At 41.4% G+C, this 24,459-nt stretch overlaps 1 long non-coding RNA gene across 1 annotated transcript; it reads left to right on the top strand.

Annotated features, from left to right (window-relative positions):
* The first annotated feature begins 1,080 nt into the window (after positions 1-1,080).
* Positions 1,081-22,701, top strand: LOC140532394 (uncharacterized). The gene is made up of 2 exons (XR_011976494.1): positions 1,081-2,079; positions 21,621-22,701. It is a non-coding gene; the product is annotated as an uncharacterized lncRNA (long non-coding RNA).
* Positions 22,702-24,459: the final 1,758 nt, after the last annotated feature.

The following is a 24,459-nucleotide window of genomic DNA, read 5'->3' as shown; positions in this document are numbered from 1 at the left end:
AGTTTTTCCTTTGGGAGTTCATTTGTGGCCTAGTATTATCTGGAAAGTAGGAGTTTAATAAATGCTCATTAGGTGAATATAATCCAGTCCTCTTATTTTATGACAGATGAATCTGAGGTTATGAAGGTTAAATGATAATCTGAGGTCAATAAAGGGCATTGCCAGAACCTGGTCTTTTGACTCTAAACCCAGGACTTTTTCAAGGTAGTATGGTATCTCTCAGACTGTTGTTTTCCTTCCATTTTTGAAGAGGGTTGATGACATCACAGGTGATGTCCTGACATGCACATGAATTGGATTTAAGTAAAGCACAATTGTTCAAAGTCATCAGCCTTACTCTCTCTTCCAGAGTCGTGGAAGTCCAGTGACAGGACAGAAGTCAAAATGACTGGCCATGACCAAGCTCTAAGCATTCCACAGTGCCTGCCTCAGCCACCTTCATGGCCATTGGAACATATTGTTCTCATTCACCCATTCTGCCAAGGGAAGTCCTCATATGCTTGGGATAAACACCCCACTAACTTACCAATGGGTTTGAGGTTGATTACTTACCGTTAGCCTAGTTTGGCCTGTCTGCTGAGAGGGTTTTACTAGAGTGTGACCACTGCACATGTTACAGCTTCTTGGACCCACAGATGAGAGATGAGTCAAAGGTAGAAAGGACACCCTGAAAAGAGCTTGGCAAGTTCTCACATCAGAGGGGTTAGTCCTTCTTGGACACTGTGTACATCCCGATATCTCCCATAATATGAACACAGATGTAGCAAATCACTCCTTCTATCCTATCAAAGAACCAGGAAGGAATTTAAACAATAAACAATATCTTCTCTTGTCATATGACATGAAGGAAATAAAACCATTTGGGGGGAATCATCTTCAAAGACCTAATATTCCTGGACTCAAAGGTAAACATTCCCTTTCACAGCCAGATGGACATTGAGGGAGTGAAAGCTTCATCTTTGATATTAGAGCCTGTTGCCCTATGATGACATAATGATCCATTGACACTATCTATTCATGATCTCACATTGAGCCCATCCCCACAGCAGAGGGATTCCACAGGCAGCTTTCACATCCCCTCAGCATCTAATCCCAAGAAGGTGTTACACTCTTTGAGGTTTTGGCTTTCCGTTTTTAAATGCTCTGAGCTCAAGCCCTGCTTAAGAATGATCCACAGAGATGCCTGTCTTCTTTGAAGTTATTTTCTGCGGAAATCACAGTCACTGACCAAAAGGTTTCCAGAGATTAAATTGTGCTTCTTTTATGGCATATTCTCCCGGCAGGGTGAAAGGCTGGGCCTTCTGCCAGCCACTCAGCACCCACACTTTCAAGTGAAACTGCCAGGCCTAGCCACAAGAAGGATTCTGGAGCAGAAATGGGTGATTGTGTCATTTTGGACAGCAGAAAGAATTTTTAAAGTTTGAATGCTTTGAGGAAAGGATAATGAAAATACATTTTATAAGCATACCAAGTATATAACGGATTTCACAGGCTGAAAAATGGTGACTTTACAACAAGATTTCTGTGGTTGGTGGAATTTCCTTTTTTCACTCTGAAAGCAAGCAGCTCCTCATCCACTCCCCTATGGCATTCCAGTCTCTGGGCTAAGAGTGTCCTAGAGAACGGCATGAACTTAGCCATTTTCTTCAAGGGCTAAGATACTGCTGAGTTGATCTCGGCTGTGGTGGCAATAGTCTGCTGTTCAAAAGAGAATGGATCCAATGGGACAATTACTAACATTCCTAATGTCTCAGCATCTCAGTACTTCATGGGTCCATGATTTCAACATGTGCTTCTTCCAATAAAGACAGATCACAAACCCACCATGACCATGGAAATGGTCCTTGAAAATTGCTGAAAAAACTTTCTCAGGCAACCAGTGTGGAAACTGGATGTAGCCCGGCTGGGCCTCAGATGACAAGCTCCCAGTCTTTTCAACAAAGCACTCCTTGAAACCTTCCCCACTGGGAATACTTGCCCTAACTGGTGCTCCAAGGAGATAGCTTTGAAAAGTCCATTTTAATTCCGTGAGGACTTAGGTTTAGGCATCACTGGGAAGCACCATGGAATAGTGTAGAGGTTAGTAAACTTTTTGGATTTGGGACCTTTTATAATCTTAAAGAAATTATTGGGGACTCTAAATGACTTTTGTTTATGTGGGAGATACACACATGCATACATACATGTATTTACATTTACGCACATACTTACATATGGATATGTTTTGCTGTTCAATCATTCAGTCGTTTCTGGCTCTTTGTGACCCCATGGAACATAATACACCGGATCCTTTTATCCTCTGCTATCTCTCAAAGTTTGTCCAAGCTTGTGTCTGTTGCTTCCATGACACAATCTTTCCAAGTCATTGTCTGCCATTCTCTTTTCCTTTTTTGCCTTCAATCTTTCCCAACATCAGGGTCTTTTCCAATGAGTTCCATCTTCTCAGTGATTGATTGAAGTATTTAATCTTCTGTATTTGACCTTTTGTCCTGTCATTGAGTAGTATGAGCTGATTTAAGTATTGATTGACTTGATCTCCTTGCTGTCCAAGGAACTCTCAAAAGTCTTCTCTAGCAACACAATTCAAAATCGTTGATTCTACTCTGTTTAGCTTTCTTTACAGTCCAGCTCTCACAGCCATACGCTGCTAGTGGAAAGCCCATAGCTTTGACTATATGGACCTTTGCCAGCAAGGTGATGTCTCTGGTTTTTAGTCTGCTGCCCAGATTTGCCATAGTTTTCCTTCCAAGGAGCAAATGTCTGTTAATTTCATGACCACAGTTACCATCTACTGTGATCTTTGAGCCCAAGAATATAAAATTTGACATTGCTTCCATTTTTTCTCCCTCTATTTGCCAGTAAGTGGTGAGACCTGTTGCCAAGACCTTATTTTTTTTTTTATTTTAAGCTTCAAGCCAGCTTTTAAACTCTCCTTGTTCACCTTGTCATGGATATTTACCCTATTAAAAATTTTAGCTGTTAAAATTTAAAAATATTTATTTATGAATTCATTTACAAAGAAGAATACTAAGCCTATTACATGTTAATAGAAACAATATATTTTTATGAAAAAAACTGTTTTCTAAAAATAATGAGAAGATTGGCATTGTTTTATATACTTTGCAAATTTCTTGAATGTCTAACTTAATAGAAGACAGCTGAATGCTTCTACATTCAATCTGTTATGATACATTGTTTTGATTGAAATACGTTAAGGAAATCCAGCCTCATTGAGATTTGTAGTTGGAAAAGGGAGGACTATTTTAATAGGGAAATGACATCTTAGTATTATTGTGAAAATAGTTCTGACATTGTTGAACCCTGAAAGGGTCTATGGGAGCCCTCACGTATCTGTAACTCACTGTAGGGACTGCTGATTTTGTGGAAAAAATATTAGGTTTCAAGTTAGAGGACCTGGATTCAAATCTGGCTCTGTCATTTTCTATTCACATGACCTTGGACAAGTCTTTTCTCATTGGGCATCACCTTCCACATCTGTAAAGGGACAGGGTGATAGTAGATGATCCATCTTTTGACAAATTAAAATGTGGAATTTATAGTAAGAAAATCAAATAAGTAAGAGTTCTTGTCAATTAATCTATATTCTCCAAATCACATGAAAATGTGAGTCCTTCTCTCCAGATCATGACTAAGACCTTGGCAAAGCATTTAATTTTTAGAAAATCTAATTGATTCATTTAGTGCAATGAGATTGTCTCACAGTGGTTGTATTCATTCAACAAATATTCACAGAGCCTAATATCAATTAATTAGGGATAGGGTCTGGCTTTGGGGATGGCCTTGTGATTTCATAGTATGGAGAACTTCCAGGAGACAAACCTGTCTCTTTTGGAAAGTCATTTAGTTCCACGTGGCTTGGAGATAACAGACATTTGACACTGGCTTGAGAGGACTAAACCTGTGAGATCATTGACCTAGGAAACTCCCAAGTGAAGAAACCTCTACCAACATGTCAGCATTGGCTCTTCGTTTCAGAGAATGCTTGAGTGCTGAGTGACTGACTGGCTTGCTTGGAGGGAGGTGGGCGGGAGTGTGATCAAAGTCATGTGGAAAGGGGATGAGATACAGGACTTGTATGTTATTGGAGTCCTGCTGTGGACATACATCCCAGTGCTTTGAATCAACTACACAAAGTAGTTGCTTTCATCTAGGTAGCAGTTTGCATTTGCCCTGGAACAATATAGTGGAATGGGGCAACAGCTCATTTTAGCATCATTTCTATGCGACCGCTATGGAAAAAAATGAGAATAAAATTTATAATAATAGCTCCATATAAATATCACTTTTAAGCATTTGTAAAAAAAAAACCCTTTATATTTATTATTTCATTCAATGCTCAAAAATCCTTATAGCTAAGTGATCTCATTATGCCCATATTTAAAATAAGGAAACTGAAACTCAGAGAAATGAACTGGTGGTATGACCACAGTGTATGGCGTGATGATGTAACCCTGGGTCTATCTGCCATCCCATGTTGCCCACTTTCCATGTGCTCGGATGGTTCATGAGCCTCTATGGCAAAGAGCCCATCAGTGAATGAACGTCTGTGATTTGGGAGTGAGGTTTGCCAAAGTGAAGAATTACTTTACTGAGACGAGATTTTCTTGGATGAGGTTTTAAATTTCCTCCTGACCCACCCTCAGTTGGATTGTTTCTGGCATTTCTTAATCCCTAATCAGGTTGGATTCCAGAAACTGGTGTCATCTGGCTCCAGGCCATCTTTCCAGGTTTTCCCAGTGTCTCATTTTCTAGATGCAGATGGCCTCTGACCCTCCTGTGGAAGTGAAAACTTTCCCCATTTTCTGGCCTGCTTCCTTCATGGCCCTAGGTATAATCTGGATGTCCCTGCCTGGGGGTCCTGCTGTCCTGATGGGGAGCCCTTACTCTATCTAGGTTTCCCTAGACCGGACCTCAGTGTTACCCTCTATATCCTCACCTTTCCGTATATTACTGTGGGAAATGTAATCCAATTGATAATGTTTTGTTTCTGGAAAAATATTTCCATCAATCATTGACCTACTTTTATTATTTCCTAAATATTTTATGTTTCAGTTTATGGTAATATGGTGATTTGTTTCATATAAATGAGAATATGCCGTGTAGCTCAGAAGCTACATGGGTGAGTAGTAGAAGTATATTTCCTCCCACATAAATGATTATTTCTAGGTCACCAAGAAAAGCTTATGACTAGTAGCCACATTAGGAGAACCCCTGAACTACCATCATGTTCAGGTTAGAATCAGTTAGTAAGCAGAGAAGGTAAGAATGGAAGTTCACACCATATCCTCACTATTCATAGAGGATGTTTTGTATTCTATACAGAGAATTGTTTCCTTTCGTAGAAAGACAACTCCTTGAGACCAGGGACTATATTCATCTACTTCTCTTTTTTGGGGGGGAAGGGGTGAGGTAATCAGGGTTAAGTGACTTGCTCAGGGTCACATAGCTAATAAGTCTTATGTCTGAGGCTGGATTTGAACTCAGATCCTCTTGACCTGGGCCCAGTGCTCTATCCACTGTGTCACCTAGCTGCCTTGACTACATTTATTTTTAACTTTGTATCCCCAGTGCCACATATGTTGCCTCAAAGAGAGTACAGCTTAAGAAATACTTTGCTGAATTGAATGGGACTGAATTTTCTTCTAAAATTTTAGAATTTCTCTTGGAAACAATATTGCCATTTTCCATAGCACTCCATGCCCCATTCCTCACCAGCCCCTCCACATGTTAGGAGCCAGAGACAGGTTAAATTCGTCTTCCACCCTGATGGAAACCTTTCCAAGGCTGGGAGAACGACATCTGGAAGAGCCTGCTTGACCCAGGACTGGAGATATCTCTCTCAAAGGCCCCTGGCCACCCGCAAAATGGTTACTGTTGTTAGTTTCCATTAACATGGATGGAACATGCCCTGTGATACCTCTGATTGGCTCTCATATGCTTTAGCGTTTGTCTTTTTCATTTTACTTATTGCCAAATTATTTCTGACAGTCTGGTTCCCGTTTGAGAAGTGAGCAACCCCCCCTTCCCAGGGACGTGACCTAATACATACCACATGTACCGGCCCATAAGTAAACACCGTTTACTACAAAACAGGGTAATGTCCCTATGAAAATATTGTTGTTATCGTCCTGCAGAGTGTGCAATTAGCACCCAAATATTTTTATAGCAATGATCTACATTCATTCCTGGCTACCAGGGACTAGAGGGCCTCAAGGGGGGATTAACACAAAATTAAATTTGTGTTAATCTATGTGGGAGAGAGGAAGCATTAGCCCCCTCTCGGTGGCAGCTGCCCATTTTACCCACACACGGGAACACTTAGGAGCCCAATTGGAATGAACACATTTAGACAGCCAGGAAAAGTGTAAACATATATGGCTTAAAAAAAATAAAAACAGCAGCACATATTACAGTGAGTGCTCATTCAGTGCTCCATGTGCTTTATTTTCCTGAGGATTTACATTCACAACCTTTGAACGAGGTTCCTTAGATGAATAGTTTATCTTTAATAGCAACAACACACATTTATTTCCAGGCATAGGAGATACAAAAATAAGAATGATGTCCTCAAGACCCTTACAGTCTAGAAGGATCTTCATGACGTATACACAGATAACTTTCTACAGGGAGGGAGAGAGAAAATGGGAAAACCTGGATAGAATACACTAGGGAAATCTGTGGAGAGAAAAAAATATTTTCGTATTTCAGAGAGATCAAGAAGGATTTCATGGAAGAGGGCACAACCTAACCCATGAAAAAATAAAAAGGATAAAAATCAGGAAGATTCAGACTTCAGGGAGGGCATTCTAGGCAATGACACATGGGAAAGCCCAATGGCAAGAGATCATTGTATTCATCTTTCATTTTCAAAGAGGACCATGACATCAGAGAAATGATGATATGACTTGCATTTGACTTTGTTTCGAGTGAGGGATAGGGCTGTGCAGGTCACCAGCCTCACTTTTCCTCCAGAGACATCTGAGTCCAGAGACCTGATATTCCTCAGGATGACTGGAGATGACCCAGGATGCACTGGGAGACATTGAGCGCTTTAGGCCAAGGTCTTTGCAGGTACTCACTTAGGGTGAGGCAACGCCCATTCATTGAAGAAGCCTGTTTAAGAAGTAGCCTTGGCATGGCCCCTTTAATGAGGCCAAGAAAAAGAAAGACATCTGGGTGGTAAACAGCAACAGTTACTACAGATAATCACTCTAAAGCTAGGAGGGTCCAGAGGAGCCCTTAGGCAGAGGTGCATTGGAGTCCCAGTTTCAGAGTACGGTAGGTTTAAGGTTTTGGGAGAGGACAGGACAGGGGAAGGGGAAGGGAAGGGAAGGGAAAGGGCCAATAAAACCCAAGTCCACTAGGCATCTTTTGACCATCCAAATTTACCTTCCTTTGGAGAGGAGAAGGAAGGGGAGTGGGAGGCAGACAGGAGAGGAGAAGGTGACTTACCCAGATAGCATTCAGCCAGCTGCATCTACTCACAGGATTGTGTTCATCCTTCGTTGCCGAAGAAGACCATGCCATCAGAGAAATGATGACATGACTTGTACTTGACTTAGTTTTGAGTGAGGGAGGGCTGTGCAAGGTCACCAACCTCACTTTCTCCTCCTAAGCCATCTGGATCCAGTGACGAGACATTCATCAGCATTACTGGAGATGGCCCAGGATGCAGTGGGAGACCTTGACCTTTTAGGCTAAGGCCTTTTCAGGTACTCATTCCATCAGAGTGGAAGAATGTCTAGCATTCCCACTTAGCTGGAACGTAAAGTTTGTACAGAGGAGGAATCCAAATCAGGATGGAAAGCTAGGCTGTGGAGGGCCTGTGAGTCCTTCTCCCTCTTTCCTCATCCTCCACCCACCCTTCAAAATATGCTGTACTTTGACAGACACAGGGAACAGAATGGGGAGAGGGGAGGGAGGGGGAATAGTTAGAGCTGTTCTGGGTGCATGAAATGCATGTTGTGTTATCTTCAAGGAAGCTTGAATCATTGTCATGTAAGGATGACAATAGACATTGTACTTACTGAAGGCAAATTTTTAAGGGCTTTATTATTCTCCACTGAATCCAACTCTTCTCTAATCAATGAACACAGCAAAGTCTGGTATCTTTTATATCTTTCAGTCAGTTGTTGGAGAGTGAAGAAGTGACCTCCTCAGGAAAGTGGCTTATAAAACCCCAGCTCTGCTCTTTGTGTATTCTCAAGAGAAATGCCCATGGTGCCTGAGGAGACCATACACAGAGACCCTTTACATAGATGGGAAAGTCAGCATTCAGATCACTGGGTGACAGTTTTCTTGGTCACCTTTTTCGGGGCATTTATAATGCATGAGATTTTTTTCCCTCATCCCCTTAGCATTTTCCTTCTTTCAGATACCTCAGGAATTGTTTACCTTTTACAGTCCTTCCCAGGAGCTCTAGTTATCATGCTTTGGCTTTCTCTTGATGCTCTTAGTAATTTTTCAAACCTTCTGGAAGGTTTTTTTTTCCCATTGTTCCATTTGTTGCTATTTCTATGTCAGAGCATATGGGGAGTTCAGGGAGGACTGGCATCGAGAGCCAGTGTGGCTTCAGAAAGGGCTGAGGAGCAGTTGGCACAGTTGTTGGCTGCCTGGGAATTCCAGGAGAATTGCCAGGAGCAAAATGGAGGTCTGTACACGACATTCACTGACCTGACCAAGACCTTTGAAACTCCTAATCATGACAGCTTAAGGAAGATCATGGCAAAATGGGGTCATTTGGGGAATTTCATCAGGATTGTACTCCAGTTCCATGACAACATGCTTGCACAGGCTGCGCTGGATAATGGATGATGCTCTGGTGCTTTCCCAGTCACCAATGGGTGAAGCAAGGCTGTGTGCTTGCTCCCATGCTTTTTAGGGGACAAAAATAGCATCAAGGTCAGCTACTGTACTGACAGTAAATCATTCATCTAGGAAAGACTGTAAGCCAAAACTGGAATGAAGGAAGAGTTGGAGAACGACTTTGTTCACAGATGATTGTGTGCTCAATGCAGCCTCTGAGGCTGAGATGCAACAGAGTATGGATTGATTCCCTACTGTTTGCATTAATTTTGGTTTGACAGTTATCACCAAGAAATCACAGGTTCTCAACCAGTCAGCATCCCACCATCCATACATGCTTATGGCAAAGGGAGAGGTTTGGAATGCTGTGGATAACTTCACTTACCTTGGCAGTGTACTTTCCAGGAATGTCCATATAGATGATGAGGTTTGGGAGGCTCCAAAGGAAAGTATGGGAGAGAAGAGGTATCAGGCTGAAGGTCTACAGAGGCATTGTTGTCTGCCTGTGAAACCTGGACAGTCTACCAGCGCCATGCCAGGAAACTGAATCACTTCCATTTGAATTGTCTTAGGAAGATTCTGATGATCACCTGGCAGGATAAGGCATCAGACAATGACATCCTTTCTAGAGCTGATCAGTCAAGCATTCAGACTCTGCTGCAGAGAGTGCAGCTCCAGTGGGGTGGCCACATTGTTTGAATGCCAAACACATGTTTGCCTAAAAGACTATTTTACAGAGAACTTACTCAACTCAGGCACTCACACAGAAGTCAGAAGAAGTGATACAAAGACACTCTCAATGTCTCTCTAAAGAATTTTGGAACTGATTGTGAGACATGGAAAATACTGGCACAAGGCTGTGCATCATGCTATATCCACATCAAAGAAGGCTCTGTGCTTCATGAATGAAGCAGAATTGCAACAGCACAAAGGAAACGTGAGATGCACAAATCTAGAAACATCTCTGTTCCAAATGTTCTAATGGACTCCTCGTGCCCAACTTGTGGTAGAGCCTTTGGAGCTCTTCCTGGATTGAATAACTGCAGTCAAACATACTGTACTCTGACCCCAATATCATGATGTCATTTGTTCTTTCTTGTGAGAGCACTCTGTCTTATTTCCATTAAAATTTAATCCTCAAAGGCTATTTAGTCAAAATACACTTGGAGCTAAAAAATAATTTTCTCTTTCAAACCATTGATTAGTGGCCATACGGATCCTACCTGAGTTGCTCCAGTGAGAGAGAACTCACTTCCTCCCAAGAAGACCAATTCCACCTTGGGTCAGCTCAGATTCTTAGGGAGGTTTTCCGTAAATCAAGCTTCAAGTTTCCTCTTTGCAACTTCTGCCCTTTGGGTCCAAAGCCTCTTTTCTGTTGATTCACTTTTTTTTCTTCAGCCCTTGATTTTTCTATGAGAATTGCCTTATAATTATTTCTATTCTTAATTTGTTTTTTCTTCATCTGACATGTTTCTTGCTGTTTTGAGGGGATGGAGGCTGGGGGGTAGATTTAGCCATGCAGCTGTTTTATTTGATTTCTTCTCTGAGCACTATTTTGCATGTTTTCTCTTCCTCACAAGAGACACTGTGACATAGTGAGATTAGAATGTTGCCTTGGAGTTAGTAAGGCCTGGCTTCAAGACCTTGTCCTTCTAATAGACTGGCTCTGTGACCCTGGGAAAGTAGTCAACTTCTTAGTGGCCTAGGAAATTCTTTAAGTCTCTGACTTATGGATGAGTTGTCTATATGTATTAGTCGACATTTTCCCCAGTGGAGTTCCCCAAGCTGATGACATCAAAGTCCAGCTTTAAAATCAAAACCAAAATATTTCTCACAGGGTCATTTTTATTTAATGCTTAAAAAACCCATATCACTGCACATCCCCTGTCCCATCGAGCCTCATTTTCAACACTTTCTTTATATTAACTCATCTCCTCCTTAATGGTCCTCAAAATACTCATGCTCTTGGATAACGATCACCCAGAGAGTGAAAATTATATTTAAAAAGGAATGCATTTCTTTTTTAGCCAGTTACTGTGGGATCTGAGAGACATAACTCATAAGATAGCTTGAATTCATGGAGTTTCATTCATCTAGGGAATTGTATAATAGTTTAGATATGCTCTGGTTTGAACGTCCTCTTGGCTGCCATAAAATGAAATATGTCGCATAAAAATGAAAGAAGTAGCATTGCTTGAGTGTTACTCATGAGCAGTCAGGAAGTTGCTTTAATATGAAATGACAAGGTTTGTCTAGTTAGTGCGAGTAACTAACAGCCAATCAAATTTGTTTGTGACTATATTAATGATGCATGGGTAGCAGGAGCAAGGCAGGTCAGACTCTCATTTTTGATCGATTCCTTAGTGTTATAGTTGTTCCAGCTCCATCCCTCTCTCCCCAACCTCTCAGTAAGGTCCTCCTCTTTTTTTTCTACATCCAATGTAAATTCCTTTACTTTTCTCACACCTAAATGTTCCTTCAATCATTCTCTTGTATTTCAGAAGAAAAAAAGGACCCTTTTCTGTGCTAAGACCAAATCATCTTCCTTTTTGCTCTGTGGACTCTGTATCCTTGAGAGATTTCCATGTCTTCCCTCTGAGATTATCTTCAGTTTTTCCTTTATATACCTTGTATGTACATAGTTGTCTGCCTGTTGTCTCTTTGATTAGATTGTGAACTCCTTGCGAGTAGGGATTGATTTTACCTTTCTCTGTATCCCGATGCTTAGTCTGGTGCTAACACAATCCCATGATGTTGGTAGTCTGAGGGTCACGATTCTCATTTTACAGCTACTGAAGGTTTATCTCAGAGACATGAGTGAAAAGACTTGCCTAAAGTCAGATAGTTAATACTTGGTTTTTGATTTGGGGAAAGATTTCTCCCTTCTGTTCTAACCCTAACCAAACCCCTAGAAACTGCTCTGCCACTTCAGAATTCCCCAAACCAAGCTCTGCAATGACAACCTGGTCTGAACTGAACCTGATGAACTCCTGAAGGTTAAGGAGAAGACCTAGGAGAGACAGCTGTTAAATTGTCCAGCAGTGAAGGCCAGAGCATGGGGATTTGGCCGCTGAGCTGGGGACAGAGGAAGCTCTCACAGAAGAGGTCAGGACTGCCACTACAGACAAAGGCATGCTCTTCCAGGCTGGTAGTGTCCAGGGACTCAGACACTTTCTTTCATAGCAATTTCTTTTGTTCTGGGATGCTGATCTGCCCTCACCCAAACCCCCAACCTCCAGAAAGAAACATCGCATCAGCAGAGAATCACAATGTATGTAAAACATGCAAGAAAGGCATCTGATGTTTTACAGACATTCTAACACCTTCAGGAAATCTGAACTCACACCAAAGGGTCTGATGTTCATCTGGCTCTCCATCTGCAGCAGAAAACATATGTACATATTCACCACACTGAAGCACTGCAGCTCGATGATGGGGAATGGGGAATGGGGAAGTCTGGGGTCTGAAACGCTAGCTACCCTGCATCCTTCTTCTCCAAGCCCAGAGACTTAAGCAGTTTGAAACATCCAGGCATCTCTGGGGGATCTGGCCTCAGAGCTCAGTCTGATTTGAGAAACCCTGACATTGAACAGTGATGCTTACTGGAACAGAGATTAATCAACTGGAACAACCTGACCTATTAGTTTTTACCCAACTTGGCATCCCATTTCCCACCTTCCTGCCTTTCTTTGCACAGGCTGCCGCTATGCCTGGAATGCTGTCCCTCCTTCCCTCTACCTCTCAGAATCCCCAGCTTCCCCCACTTCCTTTGTCAAACCTTCCCTTCCACTCCTTCCTCTCAAGTTATCTCTATCTCTCTGCCTACGTCTTAATTCTGACTCTCTTTGTTTCTCTCTCTGTTTCTCTCTCTGTCTCTCCTCCCTCTCCCTCTCTCTCCCTCCTCCTGCCCCTCCTTCTCCCTCTTCTCTCCTTCTCCCTTTCTTTCTCTTTCCTCCTCCCTTTCCCTCTTTTGTTCTCTGTCTCCACCCTCCTACCCCTCTTTCCTCTCCCCATCTTTTCTTCTCTTTCTTTTCACCCCTCCCCTCTCCTCTCTTTCCCCTTCTGCACATCTCTCTGTCATCCCCTCTCCCCTCTCTTCTCTTCCTGCCTTCCTCTCTCCTCCCCCTCTTTTCTTCTTTTTTCCCTAACCTCCCCCTCCCCCTCTGTCCTCCCTCCTCTTCTCTTCCCCTTTCTCATTTTTTCTCTGTTCCCCCCTTTCTCCCTCTCTTTCTTTCCTCTCTCCTCTTCTCCCTCTGATTGCCATCCATTTATTGATATGGCCACATCTGTATCCTTCAGTAGATTACAAGCTCCTTGTGGGATGGAATTGATTCCTTTCTGTCTTTGTCTCCTCACTCATAGTCATCTAATGAGTGTCCATTAAACTGAATGAAAGGGGGCAGCTGATGGGCAAGGTGATGCCGCTCTTCCCAAGGATGGGGAGCCTGGCGCTGCTGGTTCCAATCAGTCTCAGGAGCTGCTGTGGCTCCTCCTGCTTTTCCCTAGTTTAGTTAAATAGTTATTTCCTCCCTGTTGTCAGACCCCTCTCCTTTCTTTCCCCTCCCCCCAGCACTGGGAATGTGCTGAAAGGCACTCCCATCTTTTCCCTCTGTTTGGGTCATTCCCAATGGGCAGGAATTGAGGGATGGAAGCCCGTCTCCCACAAGGCAGTCAAGATTGTCATCTGTCAGCTGGCTACTGGCCCCAAAGGTTGATGACCAAGCCTTTTTGCTTTGTTCTCCTTAATGAATACGGATTCCCTGCCCACCTTCCCTTGGATTGTTCAGATACTGCTTGAAAGCTGTGTGATCTTGGGTACATAACCCTTTAACTCTCTGATCCTCAGTTTCCTTATCTGGAAAGTGAGTATAACAGTTGTGGGACCTTCCTCAATGGGCACTGGCGAGGATCCAGTGAGATTATAGGTACCAAGTGCCTTTTCCCCAAATGCCCACAGAACCTTCTTAATAAACATGGATGAATTGAGGGCTCTGGGAAAGGCAGTCATGTTCAGGCCTGTCCAGGGCTATTCTGTATGGAGGCAGTTGTGAGAGAGAACAGAGCAGGGTGAAAGCAGGCTGATGGGATGTGCTGACTCAGAACATATTCACTTAAACACTGCCCTCCCCTCACCCCACCCCCAAAAGAAATTTCAGGTCTGATATCCCAATCCAGATCTGGGCTCTGTCTCCCACTTCCACAGCCTTCCAGGCTGCCTCTCCAACTGCTCTGACTTCCCGCTGCCCAGGGAGCTCATGCCTCAGACCCATGACTCTCTTTCCTCTTCTTAAGCCAAAGTCTCTTGTAGGTACTGGAAGACAGCAAAAACTAGGAGGGAGGTGGCCCAAGGTCTGGCCTGGGGAAGGACTCATGGTCCAGGGTTCTGAAGACTTGAGGGTGGCAGGGTGTGTTCCTGCCCAGAGGCAAATGTGCATCTGGCAGCTCACTCTCCATTGCTCCCCCAACCTCACTTCTCTTCCTGGCTTATGGCCAGCAAATTTTTCCTTTGTTTCAGAGAAGGTGCAAAGCATTTTTCTAGATAGAAACCTTGTGATTTCTACAGGATCCAGAGCTTTATGGAGCTGTTGCAACTCAAAAAAGTCCCATTTGTAGGAGAAGGGACCCTTGTGGCACTGGATGCCTGGGGCTGGGAATTGTTGACTTCTCTAAACATCTTTGGCTTTCCACAGGCAGGCTGGTCACCTCATATGTCCCCCATAGGAATGACCCACTCCAGATTCTGCTTTTGATAAACAATTTTACCCAACTCTACAGCACAGTTAGTTCAGTGCTCATCCCTTTGGAGCCTCAAAAATATTGGAGATGGACTTTTCAGTCTGTGTTTCTGATATTCAGTGAGTTCTGACCCTAGTTTTGTGATACCTCAATCCAGTAAACAACTTTTAAGCACCTAATATGTGTTAGCCTACTGTGTTCTAGCACAGTACTAAGTGCTAGGGATGTATGTTCATCCTTCGTTGCTGAAGAAGACCATGCCGTTGGAGAAATGATGACATGACTTGCACTTGGCTTTGTTTTGAGTGAGGGAGGGCTGTGCAGATCACCAGCCTCACGTCTCCTCCAGAGCCATCTGAATCCAGTGACCAGATATTCATCAGGATGGCTGGAGATGACCCAGGATGAGGCAATTGGGGTTAAGTGACTTGCCCAAGGTCACACAGCTAGTGAGTGTCAAGTGTCTGAGGTGAGATTTGAACTCCTGACTCCTGCACTGGTGCTTTATCCGCTGCACCACCTAGCTGCCATGTGCTAAGGATATAATTATGAAAAAGACAGTCCTGACCTCAAGAAGACTAAAATCTACCCTCCACAGGGGTGAGGGTAGGGAAGAGACAATACACAAAAGGAGTCAGGAAAGGGGCAGAGAACTAGGGAGTATCTTGTTCTGTGGAGTTGAAAAAGCCAGGCAGAGCAGCAGGTACAGAGTGGAGTGAGTTCCAAAGTCCAGTTTCTGCCCTCTGCAAAGGAAGGCATTGGCAGGTCTTTGTGTCTTCACCCTCCAGCCCTCCAATCAAAGAGGGGAGGAGCCTGAGGTAGGTGACATCAGTCAGGGCTGGAGTTAGCTGCAGAGTGATGAGATTCAAGGTGACCAGTTTAACATGGAAGGGCATATTGTTCAATGTGCAAGAGATTTCCTTGAGGGTTTCCCGAGGTTCCAACAAAGCAAGCCAGGTTTCATGCAATAAAATTAACTTTCATATAAATGTGAGTGTTTCATGTGCCCCTTATGAAAGCTGGAGCAGGGATGGAGTCTTCATATCTGCTGCCCAACCCGCTCTGTTCAGCTCCCTTGAACAAAAACAAACGGGCTGACCATTGGTTATTCCTTGCTGTTGGTATGCGATCAACCCATTTTGCACTTGCTTCTTCCTGATCACACACTCCTTGGCAATGTCCTTCACCCTGCTTCTCATGGATAATTTCTCATCTGTGATACATTACAGCCCAACCATGCCCACCATGGCTCTATCCTTTACCCTTTGGGTGATCCTACACTTCAGTTCTTTGGAGGCCACAGTTCCATGACTCACAATCGTTCATCACCAGAAGAATATTGATGTCAAAAAAATATGGATATTTTTGGATTTCATGTGGTGCTCTAGTAAAATTTTAAAAATTGCTACCCACAGCCTATTCCATGGCCTTCCTCTCCAACCTTCTCCATCCCATTGGGAAATCTGACCTCTTCCTCTGACTCCCCATACTCTTAAGGGGAACTTACTGCCTTATGTTGTCATGGCCTAGACCTCTACCCAGTCCTGAAGTCTCCTGGCCATGTCCCTGCCCTGCTCCCTACATGCACAACTCTTTCTAGTATAGCACCTGACACAGAGTAAGTGTTTAACAAATGATTCATCCATCCACCCACCTGTCTGTCTGTTTGAATTGGAGAAATTCTGCTTCATTCAAAAGGATTTTTGTTAGAAAAATCCATGGATTTCAAGTCTGAGGACCTGGGATCAAAGCCTGACTCTGTTTCTTAGTCCTTTGGGTGACCTTTGGACAGTCATTTTTGGAGGCCTCAAGTTTCCTCCTTAGTTAAAATGAGGAGGGCGGACTCAAAGGCCAGTCCCTGCCTCCTGTGACCCTCCAGGGCTAACCAGAACTTCCTCTACCACTCCAAGCCAACTCAACCACTGGCATCCATGATTTTTCTTTAATTCTAATGATCCCTTGGTTCTTCTGCTCATAGTCCTATGGGCTTCTGGACAGCATCTGTAGTCAGTCTGGATTTCCTCTTCTATTGGTGATGACTAAATTACTTGTTCTGAAGTTCCAATGGCCTTCCTGGCCCTACAAAGCAATCAAGAGACTTGAAGCAATCCAAACATTGTCAAAAAAAAAAAAAAAAACCTCAAGAGAAATTAGCAGTGAAGAGAAGGGAAATGGGAAAAGGAGTCCATATGAGTGTGGACCTAGATTTCTCTGCTGCCTGTTCTGGGGGCCACATCAGTGACCTTATTCTCCTGCAAGCAGCCATGTAAGTTGGAAGTGGAACACAGTCTGTTGCAGAGAAAGGAATAGAAAAAAACCCACTTTCCACATGTATGAGCCCAGAGCTGCTTTCCAGCTGTGGCACAAAGGATCTATTTGTCCAGAGATCCTCTTGTGCTCTGACACAATGTGTCTAGCCTGACGTATGGTACTGTCTCCCCCTTCAGCTGCCACACTTCTTTCCTAACCAGATGGAATAGACCCTCCCTTGAATATTCTGTCTGTGCTCCTCCACATGTTGATACCTGCCAAGTTGCTAGTGAAGAGGTCTGTCAGCAATAGACTCTTTCTCTTCCACTGTCACTGGTCTAATGACATCTCCTGGTTTCTGTGATTTTCTCTTCAACACGGCTGGAATTGCAAATATCTCTTAGTGTCTGGGCTTAACGTTCTTCTTCTATAATTCATGCCAAGCATAAAAAATCCCCTGACTTAAGGACTCATTGTGTGCTGGGTAGGCAAGGGACTTAAATCTTTCCCTCATTCTATGAGGATAAAGCACCTGGGGACAGATGCTCCTGGCTGATAAAGGCATTCTTTGGGATGACTGACTCCAAAACAAGGTGATCTTTGTTTCTCAATGCACATTGGGAGTAGGGCCAACATTTTAAAAAGTAGCTTAGTTTCAGGGACTGAAGGGCTATGAATTACAAATAGATAGTTATTGCTATACACACATTGATTTGAAGTCTTAGGAATTCAAGTCTGTATGGAAGTGTCTACATCCTACTCTTTGGTTTTAAATGTCTTACTAGGGCAACTTGCCAAGTACAAGATGGGGGATCCAGGGTTGGAGAACCGTGCAAATTCCAAAGATCTAGGGGCTTTGGTACACTGCAAGGTCCATATGAGTCAGCATGTGATGTGGGAGCCAGACAAGCTGATGGTAGGAGCTCATGTTGAGAATCTATCTACATGATCAAGGAACAGGGGAGAGGCATAAACCTTATAAGTATGGGAGCAAAAGTTAATTCATGATTTCCCTGTTAGTCCACATCTGGAGTATACTGTGTTATAGAGTACTATTGTTCTATAAGAAATGATGAGCAAGTAGATTTCAGAAAATCCTGGAAAGACTTCCATAAACCGATGCTGAGTGAAGTGAGCAGAACCAGGAGAACATTGCCTCCATCAAGGAAATCAGTCACATCACACAGGTTCATGACCTTAGAATCATCTGTGACTCTTCAGTCACCTTCCATTCCTGCCATTATAATAAGTCTACTGCCAAATTCTGTCATTTCTACCACCCCATCATCTCTTACATCTGCCCCTTTCTTCCTGCTCCTACCATAGTCCCCTCAGTTCAGACTCCCTTTATGTCCTTCTGTAGACGACTATTGCAAAAGTCTCTTAATTGATCTCCTGGCCACTGTGCCCGTGCATTGTCCACACAACTTTCCTGAAGAGCCAGCCTTTCTAAAAATCTACAGTGGTACTCTAAAAAGAAAATGACAACTTCTCTGTTTCCCTTTAACAATCATGATTCCAGATTATCTTTCCTGGACACTTTATATACTATGTTACAGACAGACTGATTTATCTGTAGTGCTAATCCCTACCTTTGCCCACAAACACTCAACCATATATATTTTAATGAAGAATTTCATGGGAAAAAAAAAAAAACTTTAAATGTCCCATCATGTAGTTTTAGAAAAAGCCCCTCCAGTGGCTGAACTGGTCTGGCAACCCTGTGTGGACCAGCACAAGTGAGCAGTGAAGGTTTAATGATTGGTTGTTCGTTTCTTTGTACTCCCAGTGCTTAGTACAGTGCTTGGTGCATAGTAGATGCATAATAAATCTCTGTGGCTTTGTTTGACTCCATTCATCCGCTAAAAATAATTTATAGATCATTCAATGTTCACTACAGAAATGCAAACCATCACATGCTACCTGATAGTAGTTGTAGGTGTCATTAGAGTCTTAATATCCCACCAGTCACGAGAATGGCTATCAAGATTTCCCCTCCTCCTCCTCCTCCTCCTTCTTCTTCTTCTTCTTCTTCTTCTTCTTCTTCTTCTTCTTCTTCTTCTTCTCCTTCTTCTTCTTCTTCTTCTTCTCCTTCTTCTTCTTCTTCTCCTTCTTCTTCTTCTTCTTCTTCTTCTTCTTCTTCTTCTTCTTCTTCTTCTTCTTCTTCCTCTTCCTCTTCCTCTTTTCTTTCTCCTCCTCCGCCTCCTCTTTTTTTAAACTAGCTCCTTGCTCCATTCAGTACAATCCAACAGCTGAGTTATTGAATTTTATGAGGAGCTGACCCCATATTCTTTTTGGAGGTTGGAGTGTTTTCTTTGCCTCTCACTTTTTGCCAGAGTGAGCATACGTCTTTAGTTCAAGCCGGAGGATGAGTGCCTAGAATATGAAGCCCTTCCTTGTGCACTATTTTGCTTTGGTCAATCTGTTACCACCATGGCTGGGTGGTGTTCATATGGTAAGGACTCCAGTACAGCCTTTGCCCTGGAGCTGGCCTGCTGCTCCAAGCTACATTCCACTCGTGGTCAATGAACTCAGGCTTGGGAGAGGTGAGATTCCCACCCAAATTGCCCACCCAGGCGAAGGCTTGAAAATAGCATTTCTTCTCACATCGATTCCTCCTTTTTTCCATTGGCTACTTTCCATCTCTGCTCTGCATTGAGGCCAGCCTAGCCCAACCCAACCCAGTAAGGTTTTCCCTTAGTTAACTTCTCTGTTGTTCTAGGCATCAGGGTTGCTGTGAGCAAAGTTTATTGGCTACTAAGAACTCCTTTGGCCAGTGGGGAGATGAAGACCAGTGAAGTAGTCAGAAGATTTGGAGACCCCTCCTTGTTGGGCTTGGCTCACCAGCTCAGATGAGCAGGGTTTCTACTTTTATTAAAAGGAGATTGGGAAAAAAAAACCAATCCAACCCAGGTTACAGAGGATCAATTTTAGAAGAATTCCAGGGTTTGAGAGGCCATATTGTTAAATTAAAATTAAACAGAATATTAATGAATTAACTCCACATTCATTATGAAGTCTATTGACTTTGGGAACTGTGAGATGATGAAGCAATTTCTGGAATTGGAATTTTTTGTTTGTTTGTTTGTTTTTCCCTGGTAAGGTCATTGCAACACATCCTCACTCTGTGCTGAACATTCATTTGTTAACTTAGTCAAAGAATCTAGAAAGAAAAGAAAGTCAAAGACTTTCAGAGTTGGAAGGACCCTCAAAGACTACCTGGTCCAGCCTACATCAGAGAAATAACCCCTCCCCCCCCCACACACAGGCATTTCTATAGCACTTGACAAACTGCATCAAATAGATCATCTCCTTTGGTCCTCACAACCACACAGTGAGGTCGGTGCTATTGTTATCCTCATTTCACAGATGAGGAAACTGAGACTAAGAGAAATAAAGTAACTGCCCAAGTTCACACAGATATTAAGTGTCTGAGGCAGGATTTTAAATCAGATCTTCCTGTACACTGTATACTGCACCACATAAGCTAGCTGTCTCACCTTAAAATATCAATCTGTTGGCCAATAAACATTTATTAATTAGGCACCATGCTGAGTGCTGGGGATAAAAAATAAAGAGGCAAGAGACAATCCCCACCCTCAAAGGATAATATGGCCTTTGAAGATCTGCACTGAAGTAGATCTCAACACCTCCTGATATGCCTATGCCACTTTGGGATGGCTTCACATTTTCTAAAGTTTTTCTATAACCAGAGCTACAATCTGTATTCATATGAAATGAACTGAAGACTGAGCCTTTATCATATTGGTTAATCTTCTCTGAACTCTTCAATTTTTCAATGACCTTTATAAATTTTAGTCCCCAGAAATGAACACAGTCCTCTGCATTTGCTCAGATGAAGGTGGACTACTTTGGGACTTTTGCTTTCTTGTTTCTTACAGCTATGGCTCTCTTAATGCTGCCTAAGGAGGCACTAGAATTCTTGGCTGTTGTATCATACCATTCATAATTCAACAAGTATTTATAAAGTGCATAGTAGGTGCAAGGCAGTGTGGTATAGTAGAGAGCAAGCTGAGGCTGAAGCCAAGTAACCTGGGTTTGAGTCAAGCCTTTGACACATGCTGGTGGTGTGGCCTCAGGTAAGGCCCTACACTTCTCAGGGTTCTTATCTAGACGTTTCTCTAAGACTGCAAGGTGCTAATCTGCATTGAGAGGGGTAATTCTCTCAACTAAAAGTTTCATTCATCAGTGAAATCACCAGTCCAGAACTTGTCTCTGTCTCTATATGCAATGCATCGTGCTGGGCATTTAAGATACAAAGGCAAAATGGAGAGTGGTTCCTGCCCTTAAGAAGCTTAATTTCGCCATTTGATTCCCATTATTTTTGTATAAAATATGTTTTTGGTGAATTTTTGGTAAGCAATGCTTCCCCCATTTTCTACTTGTGAAGCTGAATATTTTGAAATGAAGTATAAGGCTTTACATTTAGTCCTTTAAACTATGCAACTTATTAAATTTGGCCTAATGTTTAGCGTGGAAAGGTCTCTTTCAACCCTTCTGTCCAATGCATTAACTACTTTCTTCTCTGTTTTGTGTCAGGTACAAGTTTAATAAGCATGCCCTCTGTGTCTTCACATGAAGTCATCTTCTTTATTTAATTGTGTTATGGGAATACTTGTTTTGTTCCCTGAATTGAAGATCAAGTTATTACATAAGTATAGAGATGACTGACTGGCTAGATCCACTGAGAATTCATTAAGAAGGTTTCCAGTGGAGAACCACAAGGATCTTAATTGGTCTTATGATTTTCTTCTTTTTTTTAAAAATTTGTTTTATCTTCCATTCAGGGAAGCGAACAAGACTATGATTTAAAAAAAAAATGAGTAAGTAAAAGATAAAGAATCCTGTCATAGATAACTACTATGGTGATAGAGAAGATCTGTTTTCAAACTCAGAAGAAGACAGTGAAGTCAAAACAACTACTTTGAAAGCTTTAAAAATGTAAAAATGATCACAAGCCCAAAATGGTTCTTGAAATTAGCTTCAAAAGGACTTTAAAAATAAAATAAGAGAGACTAGGGAAAAATTAAGAAAAAAAAGCAGAAGCAATGCAAGAAAATCAAGGCAATTGTGAAAAGAAACAACCAATTAGAAAAAGAAATCTAAAAATCTATGAAAGAAAATGAGTCCTTAAAAATTGGAATTGGGCAAGGGGAAGGAAGCTAATGGCTTTATAAGATACCAAGAAATAAATAAAAGAGTGAAAAAAATAGATACTATACTTCATGGAATTGTTAAGGAAAATTACTGTGAACTTTTAGAATGCAAGGGTAAAATGGTAGCTGAGAAAAATCCACCAACCTCCACCTGAAAGAGATGTCAACTTGAAAACTCACAGGAGTACTATAGCTAAGTTTTGAAGCTCCCAGGTAAAGGAGAAAAATGCTGCAGGCAACTAGAAAGAAACAATTTAAATACTGTGGAGATACAATCAGGATAACACAAGATTTAGTTCTATATCAAAAGAATGAAGATGGAACATAATATTTTGAAGAGCAAACAAGCTGGGTTCACAACCAAGAATTACTTACTTAATAAAGCAGAATGTAATCTTGCATGGAAAAAAAAACTAATGAATTAAAAGACTTCCAGCTATTCATGAGGAAAAGACCAGAACTGAATAGAAAATTGGACTTGCAAGAATCAGGAAAGACCTAAGAAGGCAAACATGAAAGATTAATTATAAGGAATTTAATAAGGTCAACTTGTTTACTACTTATATGGAAAAAATATTATCTGTAAGCCTTAAGAATGATTTATTACTGGGGTAGCTTGAAAGAGCATGCATAGATAGAAGGTTTGGGGTTGAATTGAATATGATGGGATGATCTAAAAAATAAAATTGGTTAAGGGGAGGTAAAAATGGAACAATTATCTTATACAAATAATGTGAATGGAAGAACGGTGTCAGTGGAGGGCAGGAGGAGGTGGAAGGCTGGTAGTGCTAGAACTTTATTCTCATCAGAACTGATTAAAAAAAGGAATGACATATACATCTAGAAGGATATAAAAGTCTTCTTAAGTTATGGAGAAGTAGGAGGGCAAAGGAATAGGATAGGGAGGGGCTCTTGGATATGCAGATTAAGAAATAAGAGGGCAAGGAGATAAGTGAGGAACTCTTAGAAGGGTGGGTAGACTAAGAAATAGGAGGCTATTCAGAGAAGAAAATGTGAGATTCTTTGCAAGGGTGAGGATTAGGGAGGCAGTAGTCAGAAGCAAATTAGACTTTTAAAGAGGGATGGGGTAAAAAGATAAAAAAAAAAACTGTTAATCAGTGAGGAAAAATATGATGCAGAGAAATAGAAAACTAGAAATTAGAACTTTAAATGTAAGTGGGATGAACTCACCCATAAAAGACAAATGGCTTACAGAACAGATTAAAAACCAGAATCAGACAATATGCTGTTTACAAGAAATATCTTTAAAAATAAGATACACATACAGTAAAAATAAAGGTCTGGAGAAGAATGTATCATGCTTCAGCTGATGCAAAAATAAATGGAGCAGGGATAGTACTCATGATTTCAGGCAAAATTAAAATAGATTTAATTAAAAAAGAAAAATGGGGAACTATATTATGATAAAAGGTACCATAGATAATGAAGCAATATCAATACTAAACATGTATACACCAAATGCTATAGCACACAAATTTTTAAAAGGAAAGCTAAATGAATTAAAGATGGGAATAGACAGCAAAATTATAATAGTGGGGGATTTCAACCTTCCTACTTCAGAACTAAATAAGCCTAACCAAAAATAAATTTTAAAAAAGCATCTTAGATAAACCAGTTATGCTAGATAACTAGAGATAATTGAATGAGAATAGAAAAAAATATACCTTTTTCTCAGCAGTTCATGTTACCTTTACAAAAACTGATTACATATTAGGGCATAAAAACTTTATAATTTAATTCAGAGAAGCAAAAATCATAATGCAATTAAATGAAATTTAGTAAGAGACCATGGAAACACAGATTAAAATTTAATTGAAGACTAAATAACCTAATCTTAAAGAATAAACAAATTAAAAAACAGGACACAGAAACAGTAAAAGTTTTATTATAGATAATGATAATAATCAAACAACAAAATAAAAACCCATAGGATATAGCAAAACCAGTAATCACAAGCAAACTTATATCTCTAAATGTTTACATCAATAAAATAGCAGACCAATCAATTAGGTATGCAATTAATAACACTAGAAAAAGAACAAATTAAAAATTGCCAAGTAAACACCAAATTGGAAATCCTAAAAATTAAAGGTAAGATGAATAACATCGAATGTAAGAAAATAATTTAATTAATAAATAAAACTTTAATTTGATTTTGTTAAAAAAATAATTAAAAATAATCCCCTGGTTAATAGGGAGAGAGAAGAAGGAGGAGGAAGAGGCGGAGGAGGAGGAGGAGGAGGAGGAGGAGGAGGAGGAGGAGGAGGAGGAGGGGAAAATCATTACTATCTAAAATGCCAAGGGTGAATATACTGCTAATGATGATGAAGGCAAAGCAATTATTAGACCTTATTTTGCCCAATTATACTGCAATAAATTTAACAATTTCAGTGAAATGGAAGAATACTTACAAAAAAATAAATTGCCTAGAGCAACAGAAGAGGAATAG

This window comes from Notamacropus eugenii, chromosome 3 (genome assembly GCF_028372415.1).
Source record: "Notamacropus eugenii isolate mMacEug1 chromosome 3, mMacEug1.pri_v2, whole genome shotgun sequence".
Taxonomy (NCBI): Eukaryota; Metazoa; Chordata; class Mammalia; order Diprotodontia; family Macropodidae; genus Notamacropus; species Notamacropus eugenii.
This window is presented reverse-complemented; position numbering and strand designations above follow the sequence as displayed.